Source organism: Eumetopias jubatus, unplaced genomic scaffold (genome assembly GCF_037043125.1).
Source record: "Eumetopias jubatus isolate StellerSeaLion01/CBP00866 unplaced genomic scaffold, mEumJub1_p1.0 scaffold_3, whole genome shotgun sequence".
Classification (NCBI taxonomy): Eukaryota; Metazoa; Chordata; class Mammalia; order Carnivora; family Otariidae; genus Eumetopias; species Eumetopias jubatus.
The window spans coordinates 75,449,374-75,474,101 of record NW_028274809.1 but is presented as its reverse complement, the minus strand read 5'-3'; the positions used below and the strand labels follow the sequence as shown (position 1 = coordinate 75,474,101).

General features: G+C 34.6%; 1 pseudogene; it reads right to left on the bottom strand.

Moving 5' to 3' along the window:
- Positions 1-6,063: 6,063 nt before the first annotated feature.
- The window catches only part of LOC114216480 (ATP synthase F(0) complex subunit C2, mitochondrial pseudogene), a 96,622-nt pseudogene continuing 77,957 nt past the window's right edge, over positions 6,064-24,728 (bottom strand).

Sequence of the window (24,728 nt, the reverse complement as noted above, 5' to 3'; positions counted from 1 at the left end):
AAGGGGTTGGCAGGGCCGTCTTCCTTTATATAGGTTTCTAGGTAAGCAAGCGTTCTCACTTTTTCCAGCTTATAGAGGCTGACCTCATTTCTTTGTGATCCCTCATCCTCAAACCAGCAATGGCTGTTTGCATCTTTCGCCTAGATTATCATGTTGCATCTACAGCAATAAAGTTCAAAACTTTATTGTGACTGTTGATCTTGATCACATGCTGATATGTTGGTTTGAATGTTGAGAGAATATGCTTGAATCTTTTGGTGATGCTCTATTTGGCCTATGTAGAGCATAAGCATAATCTAGAAGGCAAGGCCTGTGTAATTTTTTAAGTAACTCCTGAAAAATAATGCTCTGTGATGATGAATGGTAATGATACAGATAATAATGCTACGATTGCCTTGAGTCCAAGTTACCTATCAAGAATATCGGGATTTTAAATCTATTACAGTTTATTGCCTTATAGCATAATAACATTTCCGTAAAAATTGTGGCAGTAAATCTTTTTTTAACAAAAAAGACTTGAACATGAACATGTGCACCAATGCACAAAATGCTGCCAGTAATTTAGTAGATTTATGAACATCCTAAAGTAAATCCATAGATGCTCTAGGAGTCTAGGAAGCTCAGTTGAGAACCTTTGAGTTATGGTGAGCAATATAGCATCATGGTATACTTCAGACTGAAAAGGAAGCTGGGATATATTTAGGTTGGGAGCTATTTGGTTGGCAGGGCAATGCCCTATGGGTCGTTTAATGCCGATATGAACAAGGATTACTGATTCTCTTCAGTTTTAGGCAAGACATAGAGGTCTGAAAAGGAGTAAGACTCAGGAAAAGAGTTACAGAACTTTGTTAAATACATGAAAAAGAGAAATAAATCAGGCAGAACCGAAGCCAATCAGATTTCTACTTGACGAAAGACAATAGCCAGTGAGAAAGATTCCATTATCGGGAAATAGAACTGGCAAGAATAAGCCAGGAAGAAATTAATTCTCCCTCCTGTGAGCTCATTCAATAAGCAGTGCTGCTCAAAGCAAAGACTGCAGTTCCTGTCAGTAAACCATGAGCAGTAAAGAGATTAATACCATCATGGGTGTTTGGAAATTTTACAGCATAACAATAATATTATCTCTGGAGTCCAATAATGGAAGTAATTTGCTTGTGTTTGTGTGCATTTTTAAATTTTCTATTTTATTTTATAAAAGTCTCAGTGCACAAAACCAATACATTGGAAATGAATAATAAAAATAATTTTTTTTCACCGTAGATAGTTTGAGGAGTACCTTTAAAAGGAATCGAACAATCCTAGGCACTCAGGCACCTAAAAGTCAAGGAAGTAAGGCATATTTTCTCTGTTAATATTTAACATGGGAGATTATCAGAAAGATGGGCAGAACCTAGTAACATCTACATCAGGTGCAGAACAAGAGAGTGAATACATTTTAAAATCCTTTGCCATTCAGACCCAAGTGGCTTATTGACGCTCCATTTGATTTGTTCTGAGAACCAGGGTGCCTGCCTACAATACATGATCATTAGAAACAACTTGGAAAGAAGCGATTATGGAGCATAATTGACAGAAAATTATCTTCTCCTCTTTTTCTGCTTGGCATTTTACCCCAAGTATAAGAAGGTTCAAATTCTTCCAGTACGGTTTACAAATATTTTGCAAACAGAAGACAATTTTACCTGACAAAATATAGATATATTTTTCCAGTCTCAATTCCTGTGAATTCACAAAACAAATGAAACGAGTTGCCAATTCATAGAAAACTGGATATTATTTCAATATGTTCAGCTTTGCTTCTCTCACTTTTGAACACTATCAAACTTGAAATTTTTAGATATTTATGTGAGATCATCATATAAATCTCATTTATATGAGATGATCATAAATGAGATCATCAAATTGTTTTCTCTCAACTAAACACATGATTTTAATCAGGAGCTCTATCATCAGAATTCTTTTAGGTGGCCCGTATTCTCTAAAAATACAATGAAAATTTAGTTAGAAGTTCTCAAAAGGCTGAGATCATGTGCAAGGAGTAACTGGATTAAACTATAATCCTCTTTCAGTTTTAAGTTTCAGATGGCATTGCTAACATTCCTAATTATAGCCCTTTAAACACATTATTATGTCATTATAATAATTTTGACAAATGATGCTTGAATAATTTTTTAAGCTAAAAATATAGGATGCATTTAATGTGCATATGAATGATTAACTCACAAAGTTGACTGAAACCACATATATTGAAGACAATTTCTTTAAATGAGCACTGTTAATTTAATGCTTGAAAATCACACACACTTTAAAATAATAATATTAGGTATTCAAAATTTTAAAACATTTTATTAGATATTAAAATTCCTTCTGGTTTTTTACCCCACCAAACATCATCTATGAATGGAATCCAGAATAATGAATAAAACTGAATGTAGGCCAAAATAAAATTGAGAGACTGAATATCTAATCAAAAGAAAAATGGACATTAATTCAGAAAGTTTTCTATTTCAGATTCTTGCCATTAACTGTCTATATGATCTTAGGAACTTTGAATCCTCATCCCTCCAACCCTTAAGATTTTATTTATTTATTTGGCAGAGAGAGACAAAGCGAGAGAAGGAACACAAGCAGGGGGAGTGGGAGAGGGAGAAACAAGCTTTCTGCTGAGCAGGGAGCCCAATGCGGGGCTTGATCCCAAGACCCTGGGATCATGACCCTAGCCAAAGGCAGACGCTTAACGACTGAGCCACCCAGGCGCCCCTATGTGAAATACTCTTAAATCATTTCAATTGTAGGATTAGTCCTACAATTATCTAAAAATTACTTTAATTTTTGATAGAAATCTTTCCATTGAAAACAACTGTACAGAAATGCATACAGACTTGAGAATTACCTGATACCATCTTTATAGGGTGCTTTTGTGGGTTATCCATTTTTTTTTTCAGTTGACCTTTAACATAGTCTCATTATCAGGACTATCCTGCTATAGTATCAAGAAGCCTGTTACTTTTCTTTGAAATATGAGGGTGTATAAAATGCTATATAAAAGAGGCTAAAAGTGAGGTTAACTTGTTAATTTAGCTTACATATATAAATATAAATCAGTATATTTACACACATATTTGTAAACATAAGCATATTAGAATTTGAATTTTTCTTAATTCACTGTGAGCCAAGCTATTGATCTTTATATTTAAAAACTTTATAAGATGGGGAGAACTTGGAATCATTTTTGTGACTAATATCTTGTATTCATTCAAGGGATCTATACTGACAAGTATTTCAGACTAGAAGAGGTAATTGTAATAAAATTCATAGCTTGAAAACATATTTAAATATATTATCTCATAGTTTCTAAAATAAAAATTTAAATTCCACTTACAGGGTAGTTATTTCCTGTTTTTTAAGAAACATAGAAACTACACATAACACTTAATATGACCTTCATTTTTCTACATTCTCCATACATGTGTCTAGCCATAGGCGGATAGATTCAATCAATCTGATACAAAGTATAGCTTTGCTACTCTTTGAGAAGCAACTCAATATGCTATTCCATATGGAAGCTTTTAGCCAAGGGAGCTATTTTCTTCAATGCCTGTCATTATTTTATTTTTTTTCTTCAACTCCTCCTACTTCATTTTAGTATTTTTGAGATTTTTCTCAATCTTTTAGTCTTCTGTATGTCGAAAATTTTTGCATGCCCTGTCTAATGTAATATGTGAATTTTTAAAACAAGAAAGGTACAGTAGACTCTCTGAATAGGATTCTGTGTTTTAATCAGATTTTTATCTTTCAAGAACTCAACTTTTTCTGGAATATTTTTCCTTACCCAACACTTACAACTGCGTTTGAATATATCATGTCAAGCAACATAAGCAGCAGTCTTGGATGAGTGCAATACCTCCTCTTTGTCATTGTTCTTTTTTTCTTCCAATTTATCTATTGATTGTCACTCTTTGAGATAGCTTGGAAACGATCAATAAAACAAAAGAAGTTTTGTTGCCACTATAGGAAGGAAAAAGCTACATAACGTATGCTGCAACATGAAGACTTTAAATCCAACTTAGTCCATGACCTGAAGTCACTGTCTTCTTGCAGCTGCTTTCAGATATCTCAAGAGACTTGTGTAAAAAGTAGGATGACAGAGCTGGGAACTTGAACTATAAATAATTAGAATACAACAGAAGTGTGAGCAAAATTCCTCAATGTAATTATTAACTATTAAACAGAAAACAGCACCTGATGCCTGCCCTTCTCACCGCCCAATCCTCCTGACTCTCTGCACCATTCCCACCCCTGACAATGCCAGATGCAGCTTTAGTTCAAGTGACTTCATGCGCTCTGTCTTGCGAATGATTTAAAGAACAATGGAAAAGACCCTAAAGTAATATTTTAAATTAACTTACATTGGTTTGGGATGAAGAGGTTCTAAAAAAACTTCAAAAAAGTTGTAATCTTCATGTCTTTTTATGGTACTTACCAGTTTTTTTCAAATGACACTAAAAGTTACAAAGTCTCCAATAGAATATATGCTATGTAATAGAACACTGTATCTCCATAAACTAGAATAAGATGCCAGAAATGTGATTATGAAATGTATAAATGAACCTTTAATTGTGTAATTTGAAAATTTCTAACTTCTTTGGTTAAACTATGCAAAATAATGGTAAATAACAAAACAGTTTACAAAAAGTACTTTTCTATATTTCATCTCTCCACTTTATTTAAGTGCTCATAACACTTTTCTGTGGGATTTTATTACCAGCAGTAATCTAAGGAATTAACTAATACTCAGAAATTAAAGTAAACTTTTGAAGGTCACACGACCAAGAAAAATTAGTACTAAAACACAAGTTCAAGGATTTTGGTACCAAAACCTATGGCTTCCCACTTTGCTAGAATTTCCTTCTGAACCACTGCAGTGCCTGCCATCAGGATGTACAAAAAAATAGACCGCCCCAACACCTGTTTCAGGTTCTTCTCATGCAAGGAAAAAGTGATGAAGGGAGAAAGGAAAGAAACAAGGACAACAACAAAACTAATTGCTGTTTATTCCTTTTCTTGCTCTTTACACAGCCAACATAATTTCCAGAGTTCCTACATGATGGGTCTACAACTATTTTGTATGATTGACAATGCTGAACCTGCTCTAGATTGGAACAATTACAAGTTAATTAACAATCTGCCTACATGAAGTTATAGGACACTTATAGAAGAAGAGTAAATAAACCAGAGGTCCAAAGTAAATGAATTACTATATTATGGATTGCATGTCAAGCATTTTAGAGCAACATCGGATATAGATGGATAACAAGAAAATCAAATCTAACTTGAGAATAGTTCTCTTCCTAAAATATCTATATTTTAACAATAATCCGATATGAGAGGCACAGGAGATCATGGTAGTAATTATAACCACATTTCATACAATTTGTAAAATTTGGGGTATACAGTGAGAATTACATTTTTATATAATACTTAGCTCTAAATCTTAGCTGATTACATATGCTAATTTGCCAATATGCTAATTGGATTAGGAGATATGATGACCAAAAGACTAAAAATTATAATCATTTTCCTCCTCATCCACCATAGTAGAGCCACCTGATTTTCATTCTGTTCCTCTAATAGCCAAGGTTATTTGAGTTCAATATTTTAGGTTTACTCTGACCTCAAGAAGGCTCTTTTTACTTTTCTATTCTATTTAATCTCTCTGATAAACAAATTGGCCCATGATTTAACATATTTCAAATGCTGACATATGTTTAATGTATCTCAAAAATCTCCATCTCCTTTTTATTGCTTTCCACCAAAGCCTCCAGTGATATTGAGAATGCCCTTACGTTTAAACTTTCTCACACTCAGAATCAGAAAAAATTAGAAGATACTTTGACATTAATAAGAATGAAGACACAATGTAGCAAAATTTATGAAATACAAGTAAAGCAATCTTTGGAGGAAAATTTAAAGCAGTAAATAACTATAATAAAAAAGAAGAAAGATCTCTAATCAGTAGCCTAAAATTCCACTGTAAGAGACTGAAAACGTAAGAGCAAATTAAACCTAAAACAAGAAAAAGGGAAAAAAAATTAGATTGAAAAACTAATAAAATAAAGAATAGAAAACAATAGAGAAAAATCAATGAAGCCAAAAGTTAGTTCCTTGAAAAAATCAATAGAATATATAATGTTTAGTTATATTGAGAAAAAAAAAGAGAAGGGGAAAAATGAAAACTGCTAGCATCAGAAAAGAAATAGAGGCATTGTATTACAGAAATTAAAATACACGCATGCACACACACACACACACAAACATATATATGCATATGACTGCTATGTGCAATTTCATGGCAATAAGGTCACATAATCATACAGTGAAATATTGCTCAATCACAAAAAACAAGTGAAGTACTAACACATGCCATAACATGATGAACTTTGAAAATATGGTGTCAAGAGAAAGATCTTGTCACAAAAGATCACACATAATTCCATCTATATACAAGTCTGATAGGCAAATCTATAAAAACAGAAATTATATTAAAGGTTTTCTAGGATTTGGGGATATGGGAGTGTTAACTAAAGCATATGAGCTCTCATTTCAAGGTAACAAATATGCTCTAAAATTGATTACAGTGATGAAGACACAACTCTGTAAATAAACGAAAATGGTACAGCGTGCGAATTACATCTCAATAAAGCTGTTACATATATATATGTAAATGCAGAGATACTATATCTCTCATATATCTATCTATCATCTATCAATCTATCATCTATCTATCTATTATCTATCATCTATCTACCATCTATCTATTTATCTATCTATTGTCTATCATCTATCTATCTATCTATCTATCTATCTATCTATCTATCTATCTATCATCTATCTATGACTTTCAGGACAAATGTAGTGGTCTAGTAGGCCCATGCATTTGACACCCATCTGTTTTCAGAGCCAGGGCAGTCTAGGTGACAAATTAGCATGCTTTCACTGGCCAGAGAATAAGTAAAATTTACACTTGTCCAAATTCCAGCTATACAGATATTTGATGAGATTTGAGTCTAAGAGGGTAACAGACAAGAGTCTGATAGAAAAGAGAATTCAGAAAGATGGCTAAGAACAGGGAAGACATGGACAATATCCTAAACCTCCAAATCAATTATGAGCCTGCAAAGAGCAGTCACCCTCCCTCTAAAAAAAGAAAAAAAAAAAAAAAAGGTGAGTACGGGATGTTACAATGGGAAATGGAATCACCTAGGTCAGATTCTGGGCAAAAATAACAACAACAACAATTTCATTTCCCTAATCGACTTCAAGTTTTCAGGATAAACAAGTCCCAAGTTTTTGTGGCTAGAGCTTTGACACTTTTTTGCATAACTTGTGACACTTTGGTACTACCAAAGGGAAACAAAATCTGAATTTTCCACGTTTCTCTAGCTTGTGTTTGAAAGAAGTTAACAGTGACTTACACAATTACTTTGAGAGCCCAAATTAACTACCCATACTGACTAAACTTAATCTCCAATAAGTACAGGGAATGGGGGCTGATGTGGCTTAAAATATGGGTATCATCGGAACACTTAGAGCAAATGGACTTCACTGGAAGAAAATCTCTATGAAAACAGATTAAGGATTTTTTTGCATAAATTATAAAAGCAGGCTTTCATGATACAAAATAAATTATTAAAACATGCTGATAATAGAAGAAAAATAGAAAACAGGGTTGCCAGTAATATGGAGGCAACAGATACCATAGTGAGTACTTTGGGGAAGCATGTTAGTTATTTAGAACACTTCCTGAATAAAGTATTTCAGGACTAGGAACAAAAAAGGTGTGAAAAGACATAAGTTAGGAAATAAAACATAAATGACGTGAGACTCTTGATATATCCAATATAAGTGGAATGCGCATTCTAGACATACAGACTACAGCTCGATTCTGATGAACGGATATATGCAGAAACATTGGGAGAGATATGTTTTCTGCTCTGAAGAGGGACAAGTGGTTTGCAGCACCAGTGTTGATGGTGCTTCATGGCTTACTCATGGGTTCCTTCCAGGGACCTTTGTTGCTCTTGCAGGTCCCTTAATACCCTGCAACATTTTAAAGATTTATTTATTTATTTGAGGGAGACAAGCCATCAGAGAACCTTAACTATAGGAAACAAACTGAGGGCTGCTGGAGGGGTGGAAGGGGAATGAGGTAACTGGGTGATGGGCATTAAGGAGGACACGTGACATAATGAGCACTGGGTGTTATATGCAACTGATGAATTCCTGAACTCTACCTCTGAAACTAATAATACACTCTGTGTTAATTAATTGAATTTGAATAAAATAAAATACAATTTTTAAAAAAATTAAAAAAATATTTATTTATTTGAGAGAGAGAAAGAGAGAGAGTGCACATGAGCAGGAGCAGAGGGGGAGGGAGAGAGGAAGTAGACTCCCCACTGAGTGTGGAGCCCATCACAGGGTGTGGTCCCATGACCCTGAAATCATGACCTGAGCTGAAACCAAGAGTCAGACAATTAACCAACTGAGCCACCCAGGCACCCCAGACTGCAACATTTTATTTTGGCTATTTTACTTGACACTTAACACTGATGCCTGGTACGAAAGCAGGGTGATATCTGTGGGAATTAGGAGGATATATTTGTGAAACTTATACTGCTCTATTTTAGTGATGCATTTAATGTCCTAAAACAATATTGTTTGCAGTCCAATGTTTTATAGATTTCAGTTTTTACTTTTGGTTCCTCACATAGATAGGCTGGGTAAGAAGAAAGCATTCAAGTTTGTTTAGAGTTATTGTTCTTATCTATAATATTATAGGTGTTATTATTATAGGGTTACATCTGTAGACTCCAGGTCTTTCTCACCTTAGAATTCATTTTCTTTCAGAAGACCCCTCAATACCTCCTCCTACATGCAAATAGACTCTTGTCTGCTTCTCTAACTAACCCAATAGATAGTTCTTTAACATGCTTATATATGTCTAAAACTCTCCTACACCCATTCTTTTCTCAGGATGAGCCCAGAATTAAAAATATTTTGGTTCTGATAGAATAATGATGAAAACAGTAAACGTGAAATAAGTTCTTAGTGTTCTGAATCCTAAAGAATTTCAGATAATAAATACTTATTTTATCAAATTACTAATATATAGTCTATATTATCTTCAAAAGCCAATAGAAGAATTTATAAATTTCTAAAGAAATTCATAACAGAGTAATTTAGGGATTATACCTAGGATTATCTTGGTTAATTAATCATTTTTCAGTTTAGAATTATGGTCAGATGTATTTTTTTAGAAACAGCATTGTGACATATTTTCTGCTTAATTGCATGTAGTATCTAATTGGGTTTCCACAATTGACTTTTTTTTTAAGATTTTATTTATTTATTTGACAGAGAGAGGCAGCGAGAGAGGGAACACAAGCAGGGGGAGTGGGAGAGGGAGAAGCAGGCTTCCCGCGGAGCAGGGAGCCCGATGTGGGGCCAGATCCCAGGACCCTGGGATCATGACCTGAGCCGAAGGCAGACGCTTAATGACTGAGCCACCCAGGTGCCCCTCCACACATGACTTTTTAAAATTATATCTACTATTTAAATGGTTGTTCTGACATTCCTTCAAGCATTTTTATTTGGTAGTTCAAATAATGATTAGTTGCAATTTATAGAAGGAACAAAAGAGTTTTATAAAATATAAAATTAAAAATTATGCAGTTGATTCCTAAGTTGTTTTGTTTATCAAACAAATCTCTACACACTTATTTACTCAAAAAGCGCCACACACCGTCCCCCCATTTGTTTTTTCATTTCCTTTTCTGATTACTCATTATGCTTATTTTCCTCCCTGAGGATATAGTTGCCTTCCTTCAAAGACACACCCCCAACACCAAATATCACCTTGTTTACAGAGCATTTCTGATACAACTGGACATCCACATCCATACATGATTATACTTGTAAAACATTGTCATCTAACACAAAACTTTTCCATAGGCCTACGTGTGTCATAAATTCAGGAGGGAAATACAATGTAATTGCTTGGGAATTTCAGTGTGGTTGCTAATTTCTTCATTTGGTAGCATGTTCCACTCCAAAACCTATTATCAAAATGTTTATTACTTCAACTTTGAAGGAAAGAAAAAAATACCAAAAAACCTCTCAAACTCCAGATGCTTTATTTACCAATGAAAGGTCAATCGACAAAATTTTAATGATTTCAAATATTTTTCAAGGTTCATAATCTTAGACCTTTAGACCAAAACTGAATATTGAAAAACTTGTTATTAGCCCTTATATTATCTCCTTAGGATACCAAAATTCTTTTAATGTGGAGGAAATAGGGAAAATAAGTTTCATTCAGTCATGAGGTTGTGTGTATTTCTATCTACCCAAAGTCTGGTTGAACAAGACCACAAATGGATGGATATTCATTTAAGAAAAGATAGTTATTTCACCCTTGGTTCTTACTCTTGATGGCAGACAAGTTTCACAAATCGAATTTCCTAAGAGTATGAACTGCTTGTCATATAAGTTAGAAATAAAACATTTTAGCTCGTATTTTCCATATGAGAGATGTTTTCCTGTAATCTTAGATCTATCTTTTCCCCTGAAAGAGACAATTGAGCTCTTACTCTTGATTCTGCCTCTTGTTAAATTTACTTTCTAGTCACAGGCAGGATGGGCCACATGTGGCTCTAACTATAAAAGAGATTTCAGAAACAAGGATTTCTATCTAGGTTCTCCTAGACCCTCTGCTTACTGGCATTGTAGAATGACCTACATAACCTGAGTTCGTCACCAGTTTGCCTGTCTTTATCTTATGCCAGCAGACTCTGGATTCTTGGAATTTGTTTTTTAACACTAATAGCTCTCTGTCTCTATATATCTCTCTTCATTTACTCATAATCTATCAATCATCTATCTATCTATCTATTATATATCTATCATCTATCATCATCTATTATCTATCATCTATCATGTAACTATCTATCATCTATCTATCATCATCTATTATCTATCTATCTATCATCTATCTATCTATCATTATCTATCTATCATCTATCTATCTATCTATCTATCTATCTATCATCTATCATCTACCTATATCTAGGAATTTTTCCTAAATCTTGGTTTTCAGATTCTTATTAATTCCTTAGAGCAGCTTGAAACCAAATCTGCCAGTCTCAAGGTAAGACATTCTCGGGCTCATGCATACACTTGGCCATTCCTTTAGAATTTGCTCAGCAGGTCAGAATTTTCATGAAGCTACTGGTTGATTTCTAGACATTGCTGATATAAATTAATGTAAACTGTAACCCTGTATATTATGGTGTTTTGTTTATTGTTCTTTGGTCTGTATATCTATATTCCAATTTATTCATACACTGTCACTGTTGTAGTAAAGAAAAAAATTGCAGAGTTGAAAAAATTTAATTTATACCTTAAGGAGCTTAGAGTCTAGAGTGGACAAAAGATATATTCAATAATATTACAATGTGAAATGTTGCACCGAACACTTATGATCTACCTAGGAAAAAATCCTCTATTGCAGATAACTAGCTGAATAACTTTAAACATACTAAACTCTACACAAATTTGCTGATACATGATAAGAATTCAATCAACATCTGTGGCTACCGAAGTTGCAGAAAATTTTAATGGACAATGGAATTCCAAATTATGGGAAAATAAGTGTATATTAGCATAATTTGTTAGATTGATTTTTTTATTACCTTTGTCACTAAAAGTTGTATTCTCAGTATGGTCTATCTAGACTTTGAATTGTTTTGTTGCTCTTTATATTGAAACTGTCTTTCTGCATTGCCTCATTCTTCTCTCATAGACTGATATGTACTTCCCTCATGGTCACTCTTGTTTTTAAAGATTTTGTGTTTTTTTTAAGTAATCTCTACACCCAACATGGGGCTCAAACCTACAACCCAAGATCAAGAGTCACATGCTCCACCAACTGAGCCGACCAGCTGTCCTGCACTTGTATTTACTCTTGATTTATTTTCTCTAGGAGCTCTTATAAATAGGATCAAGTATCATTTTCCAAAATAAAATTTAAAAATACTAAGGTACATGCACCCCGATGTTTATAGCAGCAATGTCCACAATAGCCAAACTATGGAAAGAACCAAGATGTCCATCGACAGATGAATGGATAAAGAAGATGTGGTGTATATATACAATGGAATATTATGCAGCCATCAAAAGGAATGAAATCTTGCCATTTGCAACAACATGGATGGAACTGGAGGGTATTATGATGAGCAAAATAAGTCAATCAGAGAAAGACATGTATCATATGATCTCACTGATATGAGGAATTCTTAATCTCAGGAAACAAACTGAGAGTTGCTGGAGTGGTAGGGGGGTGGGAGGGATGGGGTGGCTGGGTGATAGACATTGGGGAGAGTATGTGCTATGGTGAGTGTTCTGAATTGTGTAAGACTGTTGAATCACAGACCTGTACCTCCGAAACAAATAATACATTATATGTTTAAAAAAAAGAAGAAGATAGTAGGTAGGGAAAAATGAAGGAGGGGGAATTCGGAGGGGGAGATGAACCATGAGAGACGATGGACTCTTAGAAACAAACTGAGGGTTCTAGAGGGGAGGGGGTGGGGGATGGGTTAGCCTGGTGATGGGTATTAAAGAGGGCACGTTCTGCATAGAGCCCTAGGTGTTATACGCAAACAATGAATCATGGAACACTACATCAAAAACTAATAATGTAATGTATGGTGATTAACATAACATAATAAAATTAAAATAAAATAAAATAAAAAATAAAAATACTAAGGTATAAATATCTTCTCCTAGTACTTATAATTAAGCCTATAATTAATAACTTGCAAACACTATCTAGAAGTACCACTAAAATGATTTTCAATAAAAATAATAAAAATTCATAATTAATAGATTGTAGTTGACAGTTTCATTGATGCCTTGTAAATTAAAACAGAAAATGAAAGAAAAATATTCTGTTGGATGATCTGATAGATTAGAAATGCTAAGTTTACTTCTCACACATTTAGGGTTTACATTACATGGCTCAAGATTTATGTATACATGGTGACAGCAATTTAGAAAGTTTCATGTGCTATTTGCAGAATAATGGTTACCTCTTTTCTTATTTTTCCCTTGATGACAAAGGCAAGGTCTGGAAGGCAATAAGGATAAAATCCACCATTAAAATCTTCTCCTCCTTCAGAAAAAAAGAAAAAGAAAAATGAGGTAACAGTTGTACTTCAAATCAAACTAACCCTTCCTTTTATCATAATTATTTTGAAAATTTTTCAAGTCACAATTATTTAGATTTTTTAGATTTCTTCAACTTTGAATAAAGATCAACCTTTTGTAATTTGTTATGCAAAGCTTGTGAAGATCAACAATTCTCACAATCAAAACTCAAAGGTCAATTTTCAGTTTTGATTCCTTTGATTGTTCCACATTGAGGACACTGCTGATTGTTGCTACTAGAAACTGTCTTTTCTTGGTGTCTATGGTGATGTTCTATCATCTGTCTATCTATCATCTATCTATCTATCTGTCTATCTATCAATCATCTATCATCTATCTATCTACCATCTATCTATCTATTTATCTATCATCTATCTATCTATCTTCCATCTATCATTTTACCAATATCTTGGAATATTTTTTTATCTCATTCACAAATTAATATAGTTCAGATCTATGGAGGCCCTCACGTTTAGCAAGCTGAGTTTCCACTTCTTTTCTGGCAATGTATTTATCTTTAAGCCCTATCTCAGGTAGTAGTCAAGATTTCACTACTTCCTAGCTTTATTTCCTGGAATTCCACAGGGTTTGGGAATGTTGCTATAGTAGCAAGTACTATGCAGTTGTTAATGTAATGCTGTATTCCATCTTTTTATCTCTAGGACATGATATAACGTCTGTCACATGAAACATTGTTGAAGGGATAATGTACCGATTGATGAATCAACTAGCTTACTCTGCTCTGTGGCCCATATGACCTTATCCATAGGCTCTGTTAACTTTTGACTTTCAGATGAGTACTGGCAGGCCAATAGTGGGAGAGAGGCAAGTGTGATCAGGATGTTTATTCTACTAACCTCCTCCCACCTTAGTTTTCTTCTATCAGGGTTGCTATGACTTGAAGGTGACCCTTACTGAAGACCATCTGTCTGGTGGTCATTTCCATATAGCTGGGGTGGGAGATTATAGGCCATTTGTATTGCTAATTGGCTTTACCCAAAGGAAAAGTAAACTTTCTTATATCTGTAGAACAGCAGGTAATATTACAGCTTGGAGCAAGGCACTCACTGAAGTTAGGCTCTTACCCTCACACAGAGATTGGAGATAGAGATGCTATCTTCCTTAATGATTACGTTTTGAAGGGATAGCTCTCAGGTCCTTGAGAAAGATAGTCTTCAGATGTAAAACTGGTAAGAAGCTTTATAAAAGATTTACACCTCAAAGGGGCAGAGAAAGAATTTGCAGTTACAATTTTTTTTTTTTTAAAGTAAGTGCTCTAAGAAAAGGGAAGCAATAGACCTCTGTGGTTGGGCCTATAAGGTTCTGTAAAGATCTATGTGATAGAGAGGTCAGGGCTTAGAGGCAGGAATAAGCCTGTCTAAAGTTTGGTCAAGCTGAGGGAAATTTTAAGGTCATCTTGCTGAGCATAATTTAAAAGGAAAGTATAAAAGCTCCGTAGAGAGGATGGCTCACACAGATGTCAAGTACAAGCAAATAAAGAAAGTTCAGTAAGTCTGAAGCATCAGAACATGAGAACGAGTATTTTGGAGATAAGTCGATAGCAGAAGATGAAGAATCGTACAAGTAAATTGAAATACAATCTGGTTCAGCAAATTAAAACATGATTTAAAAACTAAGGAAGGCACAGATGTATCACAGAAAAGCAAAACCAGAAAAAAAAAAAGTGTGAGTAAATGATGCCAGAGGAAAGGGCTCAGAACAGTTTATGGAAGAAGCAAATTTGAAGTCCCTCCATGATCCTTAAGAGCGAAATCTTAATAAAGTGGTGAAGAAAGGAACCAGATGTAAAGAGTTGAGGAAATAATGAATTGCAGTTGAAAATATGAAAGCAAGGCATTCTATAGAATTTTCAAGAAGTCCGAGAGTAAAAGGAAAGAAAAGTAAAACCTTGTGATTCTTCATATTGAATAAAGTTTTTAAGAGGTTTTTTTTTTTTAAGATTTTATTTATTTATTTGACAGAGAGAGACACAGCGAGAGAAAGAACACAAGCAGGGGGAGTGGGAGAGGGAGAAGCAGGCTTCCCATGGGGCAGGGAGCCCCATAGGGGGCTCGATCCCAGGACCCTGGGATCATGACCTGAGCCGAAAGCAGACGCTTAACGACTGAGCCACCCAGGCACCCCTTAAGAGGTATGTCTGTTTTGCGATATATAAGGATAACTTCACAGGCTTGGCCCTTTGGTATCTTCCCTCTTTGTTCAATTTACCTGGTTGATCAAAACTTTGCTCGGTGGATAAAAACGAACTTCTCATCAGAAATATATTCACTTCACGTGGGTTTATTCCATGCTAATCTTCAACTGTCTGGACTAAACCCTCTCTAGATGTATTTGTTCTATGTCCTGATACTTGGTCTGTTTGATACCAGTGGCTTAGCTGATTGTATTTTCAACAGTTGTTCAGAAATTTCTGAATCGACTGGGCACTTCCCAATCAACACTATAACTCAAACTTACCCAGAGACAGAGTTTATTAAGAATTTTTGTACAGATCCTTCTAATTTATGATGGAGTTATGTCAGGGTAAATCCATTGGAGACTGAAAATATTTTAAGTAAAAAATACATTTAACAGCTTAACTTACCAAACATCATAGCTTAGACCACCTAACTTAAATGTGTTCAGAACATTTACATTAGCCTACAGTTAGGAAAATCATCTAACATAAAAACTACTTTATAATAAGGTGTTGAATATCTCATGTGATGTATTGAATACTGGAAAGTGAGACACAGAGTGGTTGTGTGGGTAGAGAATGACTGCAAGTGTATCGATTGTTCATCCCTGTGATCACATGGCTGACTGGGAGCTGTACCCCCCTGCCACTGCTCAGTGTCACCAGAGGGGATGACACTGATGCCTCTAGTCGGCGAAAAAAATCCAAATCCCAGACTCAAAGTACAGTGTCTACTGAATGTATATCGCTTCTGCAAATCAAGATGTTGAAAAATAGTCAACTGAACCATCGTAAGTTGGGGATTGTCTTTATACTGCTCAAGGCTGCAGTGTCAATAAGGCATGCTAAGCTTCAAGTTCGCCAGTAAATCTGGAAATATCATTTCCATAAAACTACACTCCCTCTAGTACTAAGTCATTCTACCGCCTTGAATGGAATAGTGATTGGTAGGTGAAAGGACCAAATTGGAGGCGAAAAGACTGTGTTGAGCAGTGGGTGGAGAGTATGGGGAAATGGAATACGTGACAAGGCAAGTGTATTGGACATTTCTGGGCCTATGACATGCCGCTCCTTCAAGGGAAAATGTAAAAATGAGAAATGTGTCAGTCATAGAGTGAGTCACTAAAATAAATCATGATCTGTTTGTCTTCAGGATGTATTCTGTATTCACTGTAGATCTATGTTTTAGAAAAACATTATAGTATACTTGTCTAAGAAGTATTGTTTTCTAAAAGTTTTACCTCAGAAAACTACTTTTTTTTAGTTTTGCATATGATTTATAGTTTGTTTTCCAAGGAATCATCATATTATATGATGGTTATATATATAACATTATATGTACAATATTACTTTATTCCCAATCCTTTCTGTTACATAAATGTTAGCTATATTAATCTGTTGTAATGTATAAAAATTGATTGTAATATAATATAACTGAAGAATTAAGATTGGGTTTTAGTCTGAAAAATATATACCTAAGAATAATAAAGTAGAGTTACTATACTATTTATTGATAACTACATGCATGTTTTAGTGCAACTACTTATAAAGCCATTTTTTAAAGGAAAGATTTCTGTGTTTCTATGTAGCTAACAATTAAAGCATAGCGTAGGTGCTTTATAAACTTGTGAATATAATAAAATTATCTTTTAAAATCATCTGCTTATATTATCCATTATATTACATATAGATAGTAAAGACAACGGTACAAAGTCTTAATTATGCACTTTTTCTTGGTTGTTGATATACTGTATTTCAGTCCTTGTATTTTAAGTTTCTCATCTAGAGTGTCTATTACATTAGCTTTTAAATTGTCTAGCTTAATTGCCAAAAACAACAACAAACAACAACAACAACAAAAGAAACCTTTGCTAAGTCAAGGAAGTTAATATAGATTTTTTTTTTAGAGAGGCATGCATACTTTGTTTAAATATCAGCATAATAATAATATTAATCTGGGTAGAGTAACTATAAGAACAAATGGCTCCCTAAATTTCTGGGGCTAACACAATAAAATTTTAGTTCTCATTTGTGTAAAGTCTAGTATATTCAGTACATTTGGTCCCTGTTAGGCTCACAGCTCCTTTCCATGCTATGACTTACCCTATCTCGTATTGTATCTGCCATTTTCTAGGGTCTGGGAGAGGAGAGAGACAAGTATTGAATATTGCTTTTTGGTCAGTTCTGGGAGCAATAAACAATTCTGCCACATACATTCCAGTCAAAATTTTGTCTCATGGCCCCATTCAGAAGCAAAGAGGCTGGGAAACAAATGTATTTAAGTATCTCTAACCTCCAGAGAAGAACTAAACATTGATAAATACAATCAACCTCTACCACAGTTAAAAAGTCTTTCTTTTTAATTAACATTTTATACATGTGAAATATTTTATGTTGAGATCTATGTTTGATGTACAAAATTTGAAGTTATTATCTCTATTACTCAGTGAAGACTTAAAGGGAAATAATCTGGCAACAGTAAGAGTTAATTTAGATTTAACATTTAAATCCAGCAGTGCTCATGCTCTACTCTAAATCACTATGTTTAAGGTCTATTAAAAAAAAATGGAGTGGAGACTAAATGCAAATATAGATATTTTGGTTATATAATCTGTATTTATATATAATTTATTATAATTTGTCATAAACAGGTCCAACATAGATAAAAGGTAAGGTTTTTTTTTTAAAGGCTTATTTATTTATTTTAGAGAGGGAGAGAGAGAGCACGAGCAGGAGGGGCAGAGGGAGACAGAATCTCAAGCAGATTCCGACAAGTGTGGAGCCTAGTGTGGGGCTCAATCTCACAACCCTGAGATTGTGACCTGGGGAGCAGAAACCAAGAGTCAAACACTTAACTGACTGCGCCACCCAGGCGTCCCTAGATAAAAGTTCCATATAATAAAAGAACAGCAAATTCAAATATTTAAAAAAATTTCTTAAAAACAAAATTTAGTCACACCACTACCCAAATTTGTCTTATTCTACTTGATTTTGATCAATTTAGAATCATGTTAAACAGTCTAAAGAAGTGTGCAGTTGGTTAAGCATATGCCTTCGGCTCCTGGGATCGAGTCCCTGCTCAGCAGGGAGCCTGCTTCTCCCTCTCCCCCTTCTTGCGGTCTCACTCTATCTCTCGCTCTCTTGAATAAATAATAAAATAAAATAAAATAAAAACAGTCTAGTAGAATATTAAAGTATACATTTCTTTTAAAAATACTTAAGAATAATGCAAAATCAAAAGAAATAGCTTTCATATTACCTTTCCCCCAAGATAAATTTCTCTCTGATCACTGCTCATTATTTAATGAAACTTTCAATATTAGGAATCTGTTGGTCCAAATGTTTCATGTTGAGCTGTTATTTACATGTGTTGTCTTTTCTCTTGCCCACGGAACCTGTCAAAATGCAAATTGCTCTCTCTGACCGAAAGTACAGCAGGAGCACAGCCTGGCTCTTTTTTTATACAAAATCACCAACAGATTTGTTAACAGCTGCTCCTGGGGTCTGTGCACGTAATGGAAACTTCAGAACCTTGAAGGACCTACAGTTTTTCTGTCTGCAGCACAGGAATCATTTAACAGTAGGTGACACTTTTGGCAGTGTATAATTAAAGGGCTTGTTTTAGCAAAATTACACACTGTGAAACACACAATAAGGCGGGGGGTGGGTAACATGCATGAGTGTACGATTTAGATGGTAGCAGAGAATGAGCACAGCTGGGAGTCTGACAATTTTGTCCTGGAGTCAGGTTTTTGAAAAACAAATCACTTTATGTTTCAACATTGTTCAGGTAACGAATGGATCAATAAAATGATTAAAAATATCTTTCTTCCTTCTGCTAATTGAGACTGGGGAAGATTATAAGCGGCTCCATAGTATGACAATCCAGAGGTCATCATTTAATTTGGATGCCACCATCGCTTTTTGAAGGTACTGATATCTGATTTATAGGGGATTAAAGCAAAGAGAATTTCAGTGAGTTTGACTCGCATTATTCTGAACACCTATGTTTTGATTTTGATTCAAGAGATGTAATAGATCTTTAAAACAGGTTAGCTTTGGATCAATGAGCCTAGCATATTGGGTCATACTTCTTTTAGAACCTACTTAAGTGTTCTTTATCATTTGCCATGAAAGGCAAAGGCAATCCTGTAGTTTAGAAACTCTATTTAAAAAGTATATGAGGAACTAAAGAGAAGAAATGTAATATGTTCCATTCCTGACAGTTGTACACCCCATTCTTATTAATAACTCAATATGATTAACTGTGTTTCAGTTATTGTTTCCACCATGAAAGATTACCCTCTTTGAACGTCTGTCACCACTGACTACATCTGAAATGCATATAAATGAAATTATGCCATATGTACATTTTGGTCTAGCTTTTTTGCTTAACATTATGTTACCGAAATTTATCAATGTTGTTATACGTAATGCTAGTTCATTCATTTTCATTGACATAAAGCTCACCATTAATATGTCAGTCTATATCTAGCTAATAGTAATGGACATTTTACGTATTATAAGTAATGTTGATATAAAGATTGTTTTTTCATGTATTTTTTACAAGATTTTATTTATTCATTCGAGACAGAGATACAGTGAGAGAGAGAGCATGATTGGGGACTGGAGAAGCCGACTCCCTGCTGAGCCGGGAACCAGACGTAGGGCTCTATCTGAGGACCTGGAGATCATGACCTGAACCGAAGGCAGATGCTTAACCATCTGAGCCACCCAGGTGCCCCTGTTTTTTCATGTATTTTGATGAGCATATGTATTCATCTTGTTAGGCATATACATAGATATAAAATCACTGCTTTACAAAATATATATGCACACTTAGCTTCAGCAAATATTTGTCAAATACTTTTCCAAAGGGAGTATACGAAGTAACACTCCCACCATCAATATATGAGAGTCCCATATCCTTGGACCAATGCTTAGAAATGGAAGTATCTTATTATATTTTAGCCATTCTAGCAAATGTAGAGTAGTAATTCATTGTTGTTTTGCCTTTCATTTTCCTGATGATGAATAATGTGGGGCATCATTTCATCTTTATGGATCACTGGATGGCTTTTATTTAAAATATTTGACTGAATCATTAGCCTATTATTTATTGGGTTGTCTATCTTGATATTGTTGATGTGAAATACTTCTTTTTATATTCTTAATATTTGTCATTCATACATACACATACATGATACACATGTTTACATATAATCTTCTCCCTATGGCTTGCCTTTTCAAACTCCTACTAGTGTGTTTTGAGAAACAATTTATTAATTTTAATAAAGTCCAATTTGTCAGTTTTCCTTTTCCTCAGGTTAATTTTTTTCATGTCATAGTCAGTTGGCTGTATATCTGTGGGTGGGCCTCTGGACTTTGTAATCTGTTCCACTGATTAGCTTATATATACGCCAACAACCCACTGTTCACACACTAGAATTTTATGAAAGTTATGTCATATATAAAGTCATATATAAAATATGAAAGTTAAATAAAGCCCTCTAGTACCAGCGTTGTCTTGGTTATTATTGATAATTTGCATTTTCATGTATATTTTATAATCAGTGTGTTAATTTTCATAAAACAATCTACTGGGAATTTGCTTTAAATTACATTAAATCTATAGACCAATGTGCCAAAAATTCATATCTTTACAATGTTCTCTCTAAATCCATGAATATAACATAATCTTAATTAGTCTCTAATTTCTCCCAAACATGTTTTGTAGAGTTTTTGTTCTATTTTTAAAGATCTTACATAACTTTAATTTTATGTGATGTCTTTTTTCTTTTTTAAGATTTTACTTATTTATTTGACAGGGAGAGAGAGAGAGCGAGAGAACGAACACAAGCAGGGGGAGAGGAAGAGGGAGAAGCAGGCTCCCCACTGAGCAGGGAGCCCGATGCGGGGCTCGATTCCAGGACCCTGGGATCATGACCTGAGCCGAAGGCAGACGCTTAACCACTGAGCCACCCAGGCGCCCTTATGTGATGTCCTTATATCTTCATAATAGTAGTATTTTAATTTTAGTTTAATTTAGTTATTATTTTAATTTTTTAAAAATTTGTTGCTGATATTTTTGTTCTCTTTTTGATCATCCTTATAAAATATTCATTTTATTAAGCTTTACAAAGACTCAACTTTATAATTTCTGGATTTCTCTATTTTATATTTGTTTTCTACTTTGAGTTTTTTACTCCTCCTTTTTAATAGTTCCCAACATCCACCTTCATTATCTTTGATTTTTTTCCTTTTGTTTCTGATTTCTTGAAACAGATACTCTAGTAAATCAACTATTTTTTTAGCTTTTTAAAATTATTCATTTAGTTATATCTTTTTTTTTCTTTCAAATTGAGATAGTGATCTCTATTTCTTATGCTTTGGAATGGAAAAAAAGACAGTTTTTTTTTTTTTTAAGATGAGACCTTGAATATTGGCTCTTCAATCACAACCTATTTGTCTTTTATATAAGAGGTTCTAAAAAGATTTTGAAATGCCAAAATAATAATATGGCAATTGAAAATCAGTAATAGAGAATATAAGAGTAGTTAAATCTACTTAGTGCTGCACAATACTCATTATATGAGAAAGACTTTCAAAATTACAAAATTCATTATCTCAGTAAGATTTATAGAACCTTGAAAAGAAAAAAAATTGATTTTAAAAATACTGCTTATTTATAATTTTTCCATATGTGTAATTGTTTATTGAAAATTTCATTTATGTCTTATATGAATATATTTAAAGCACAGTCCTAACTTTCCAATGATTGATTTTGGTTAAAATAAATTAGAATTATTGGAAATGTTAGACTTAAGTATTAAGGTAAGAATAATAACAAAAAAATAGATATGAGGAATTCTTAATCTGTGGAAACAAACTGAGGGTTGCTGGAGTGCAGGGGGTGGGAGGGATGGGGTGGCTGGGTGATAGACACTGGGGAGGGTATGTGCTATGGTGAGCGCTGTGAATTGTGTGAGACTGTTGAATCACAGATCTGTACTTCTGAAACAAATAATACATTATATGTTAAAAAAAAAAGAAGATAGTAGGAAAGGTAAAATGAAGGGGGGAAATTGGAGGGAGGGGGAGATGAACCATGAAAGACTATGGACTCTGAGAAACCAACTGAGGGTTCTAGAGGGGAGGAGGTTGGGGGATGGGCTAGCCTGGTGATGGGTATTAAAGAGGGCACGTGCTGAATGGAGCACTGGGTGTTACAGGCAAACGATGAATCATGGAAGACTACATCAAAAACTAATGATGTAGGGCGCCTGGGTGGCTCAGTTGGTTAAGCGACTGCCTTCGGCTCAGGTCATGATCCTGGAGTCCTGGGATCGAGTCCCACATCGGGTTCCCTGCTCAGCAGGGAGTCTGCTTCTCCCTCGGACCCTCTCCCCTCTCATGCTCTCTCTCTATCTCATTCTCTCTCTCAAATAAATAAATAAAATCTAAAAAAAAACTAATGATGTAATGTATGGTGAGTAGCATAACATAATACAATAAAATAATTAAAAAAAGATTAATAATAAATTTCAATTACTGAAAGTGGCTCAAATAAACAATTAACAGTTGGTGAACTGTTAACCTACTATACAAGCTCTGTACTCCATACTTTCATATGAAATTTTACTTCATTCCTGTATCATATGAGATGAATACTTTATCATTCTCCTTTAAGAAAGTTGATTTTCTGATCTGCTTAGAGATTCTCACAAGATCATAGAGCAAACAGAGCAGTTGGGAATTTAACACAGTTTTAGCTGTGCTGGGACTACAGGATCTAACAACTCAAGAAAAGTGTTTTCTTAAGAACAAGAATACTCTTTATTCTTCTTTGAATACAAGCACGTAGTTTCCTATAATTTTCACCGTGCTCTTTTTAGAATTCTTATCAGTATATAGATACAGTAATATGTTTCCAAATATAGAATCTGAAGTTGTTTTCGGATCATAGAGGACTCTGAGCCTAGGAGGCTGCAAATTATTAGATCACACCCTCAAGTTTCTCTGAGTTTGGCCGTGAGTTAAAAGCTGAATCTGGAATCTTGATCTCCAAGATTTTGTTTCCATGTTAAAGGCTTGGCACTAAGTCCATCCTCCATCAGAGCTGTTGTTTTCTTTGTTTAAATTACAGGGTTTATTTATTTATTTATTTTCTTCAGGTAAACAGGCAGGCTTAACCCTCACCTCTCTGAGGAATAGAATTTATCTGACTGATATGCGGTGGAACGTCCCTTTATTATCCTTGTCATTCTCTGTATTTTCTTCTTCCAGTTGGCGGCCCAGGAACCAAATGCAATTCTTTCTCCGCTATTAAAGCCTACCCACGCTTTTCATTATCAAGAGTATTACTTTCAATCTAATTAACTTAACAAGGGCTTTCAATTTAATCAGTACTTACAAATCATTGGTATTGATTTTTAGACAGATTGTTAATCCATATTACCTCCTGCCAATAAACTAATGAAAACATTTGTACTACATTGTTTGCTGTGCTGTAATGCAGAATACAAAGAATGATTTTGTGTGTGATTTCCCAGGATTGGACAGAAAACAGGGAATGGGATGCCTTCACATATCATTTTCACCTGAATAAATATCAAAAGATTTAATTGACTGCACTTATTGACATTTGAAAATTGTGAGGGCTATTAGAGGTCTCAGATACATTTTCCCATAAGAAATTGATTACACGGTTATTCTCAATTATTTCCACCATAGATCCTCTATCTTTATTGGTATAGCTTTTTCTACCTCATAATTTACTTTTTTTTTTTTTTAACAGAGGTTTTGGAGTACAATGGGATTGGAGGAAGATATAAGTTCTTTGAGTTGTAACCAAATCATTTCTCACAACTTCCTTCAGGATTTCTGTTGGTTGATTTCCCTAGGGAAACAGACCGAATGAAAATCAGGTTTGCAACCAGGAGGTTTAATGGGGGTTCTGTGGGGAAGAAAATACCCATGTGAGGCAGGGCAGCAGGACTAAACAGCAGCAACAGAGCTTCAGTCACTCATTCAGAGAGCTCCAGAGCTGCAGTGCCTCTCAGAGCTGTTTTTGACACCAGGGGAACAGGCCTTTTGAAACCTCCCTGTGATCAGTCCTAGGATGCTGGCTGCCCTGGAGAGGGCATGTCAGTGTGGATGAAGTATCTTCCTTTGGATGCAAGGAAATTCTGGCGAGGGACTGGGCTGTGAGCAGCCAGATGACTCCTGGGTTCTGAAGGAGGACCTGAGCAACACACTC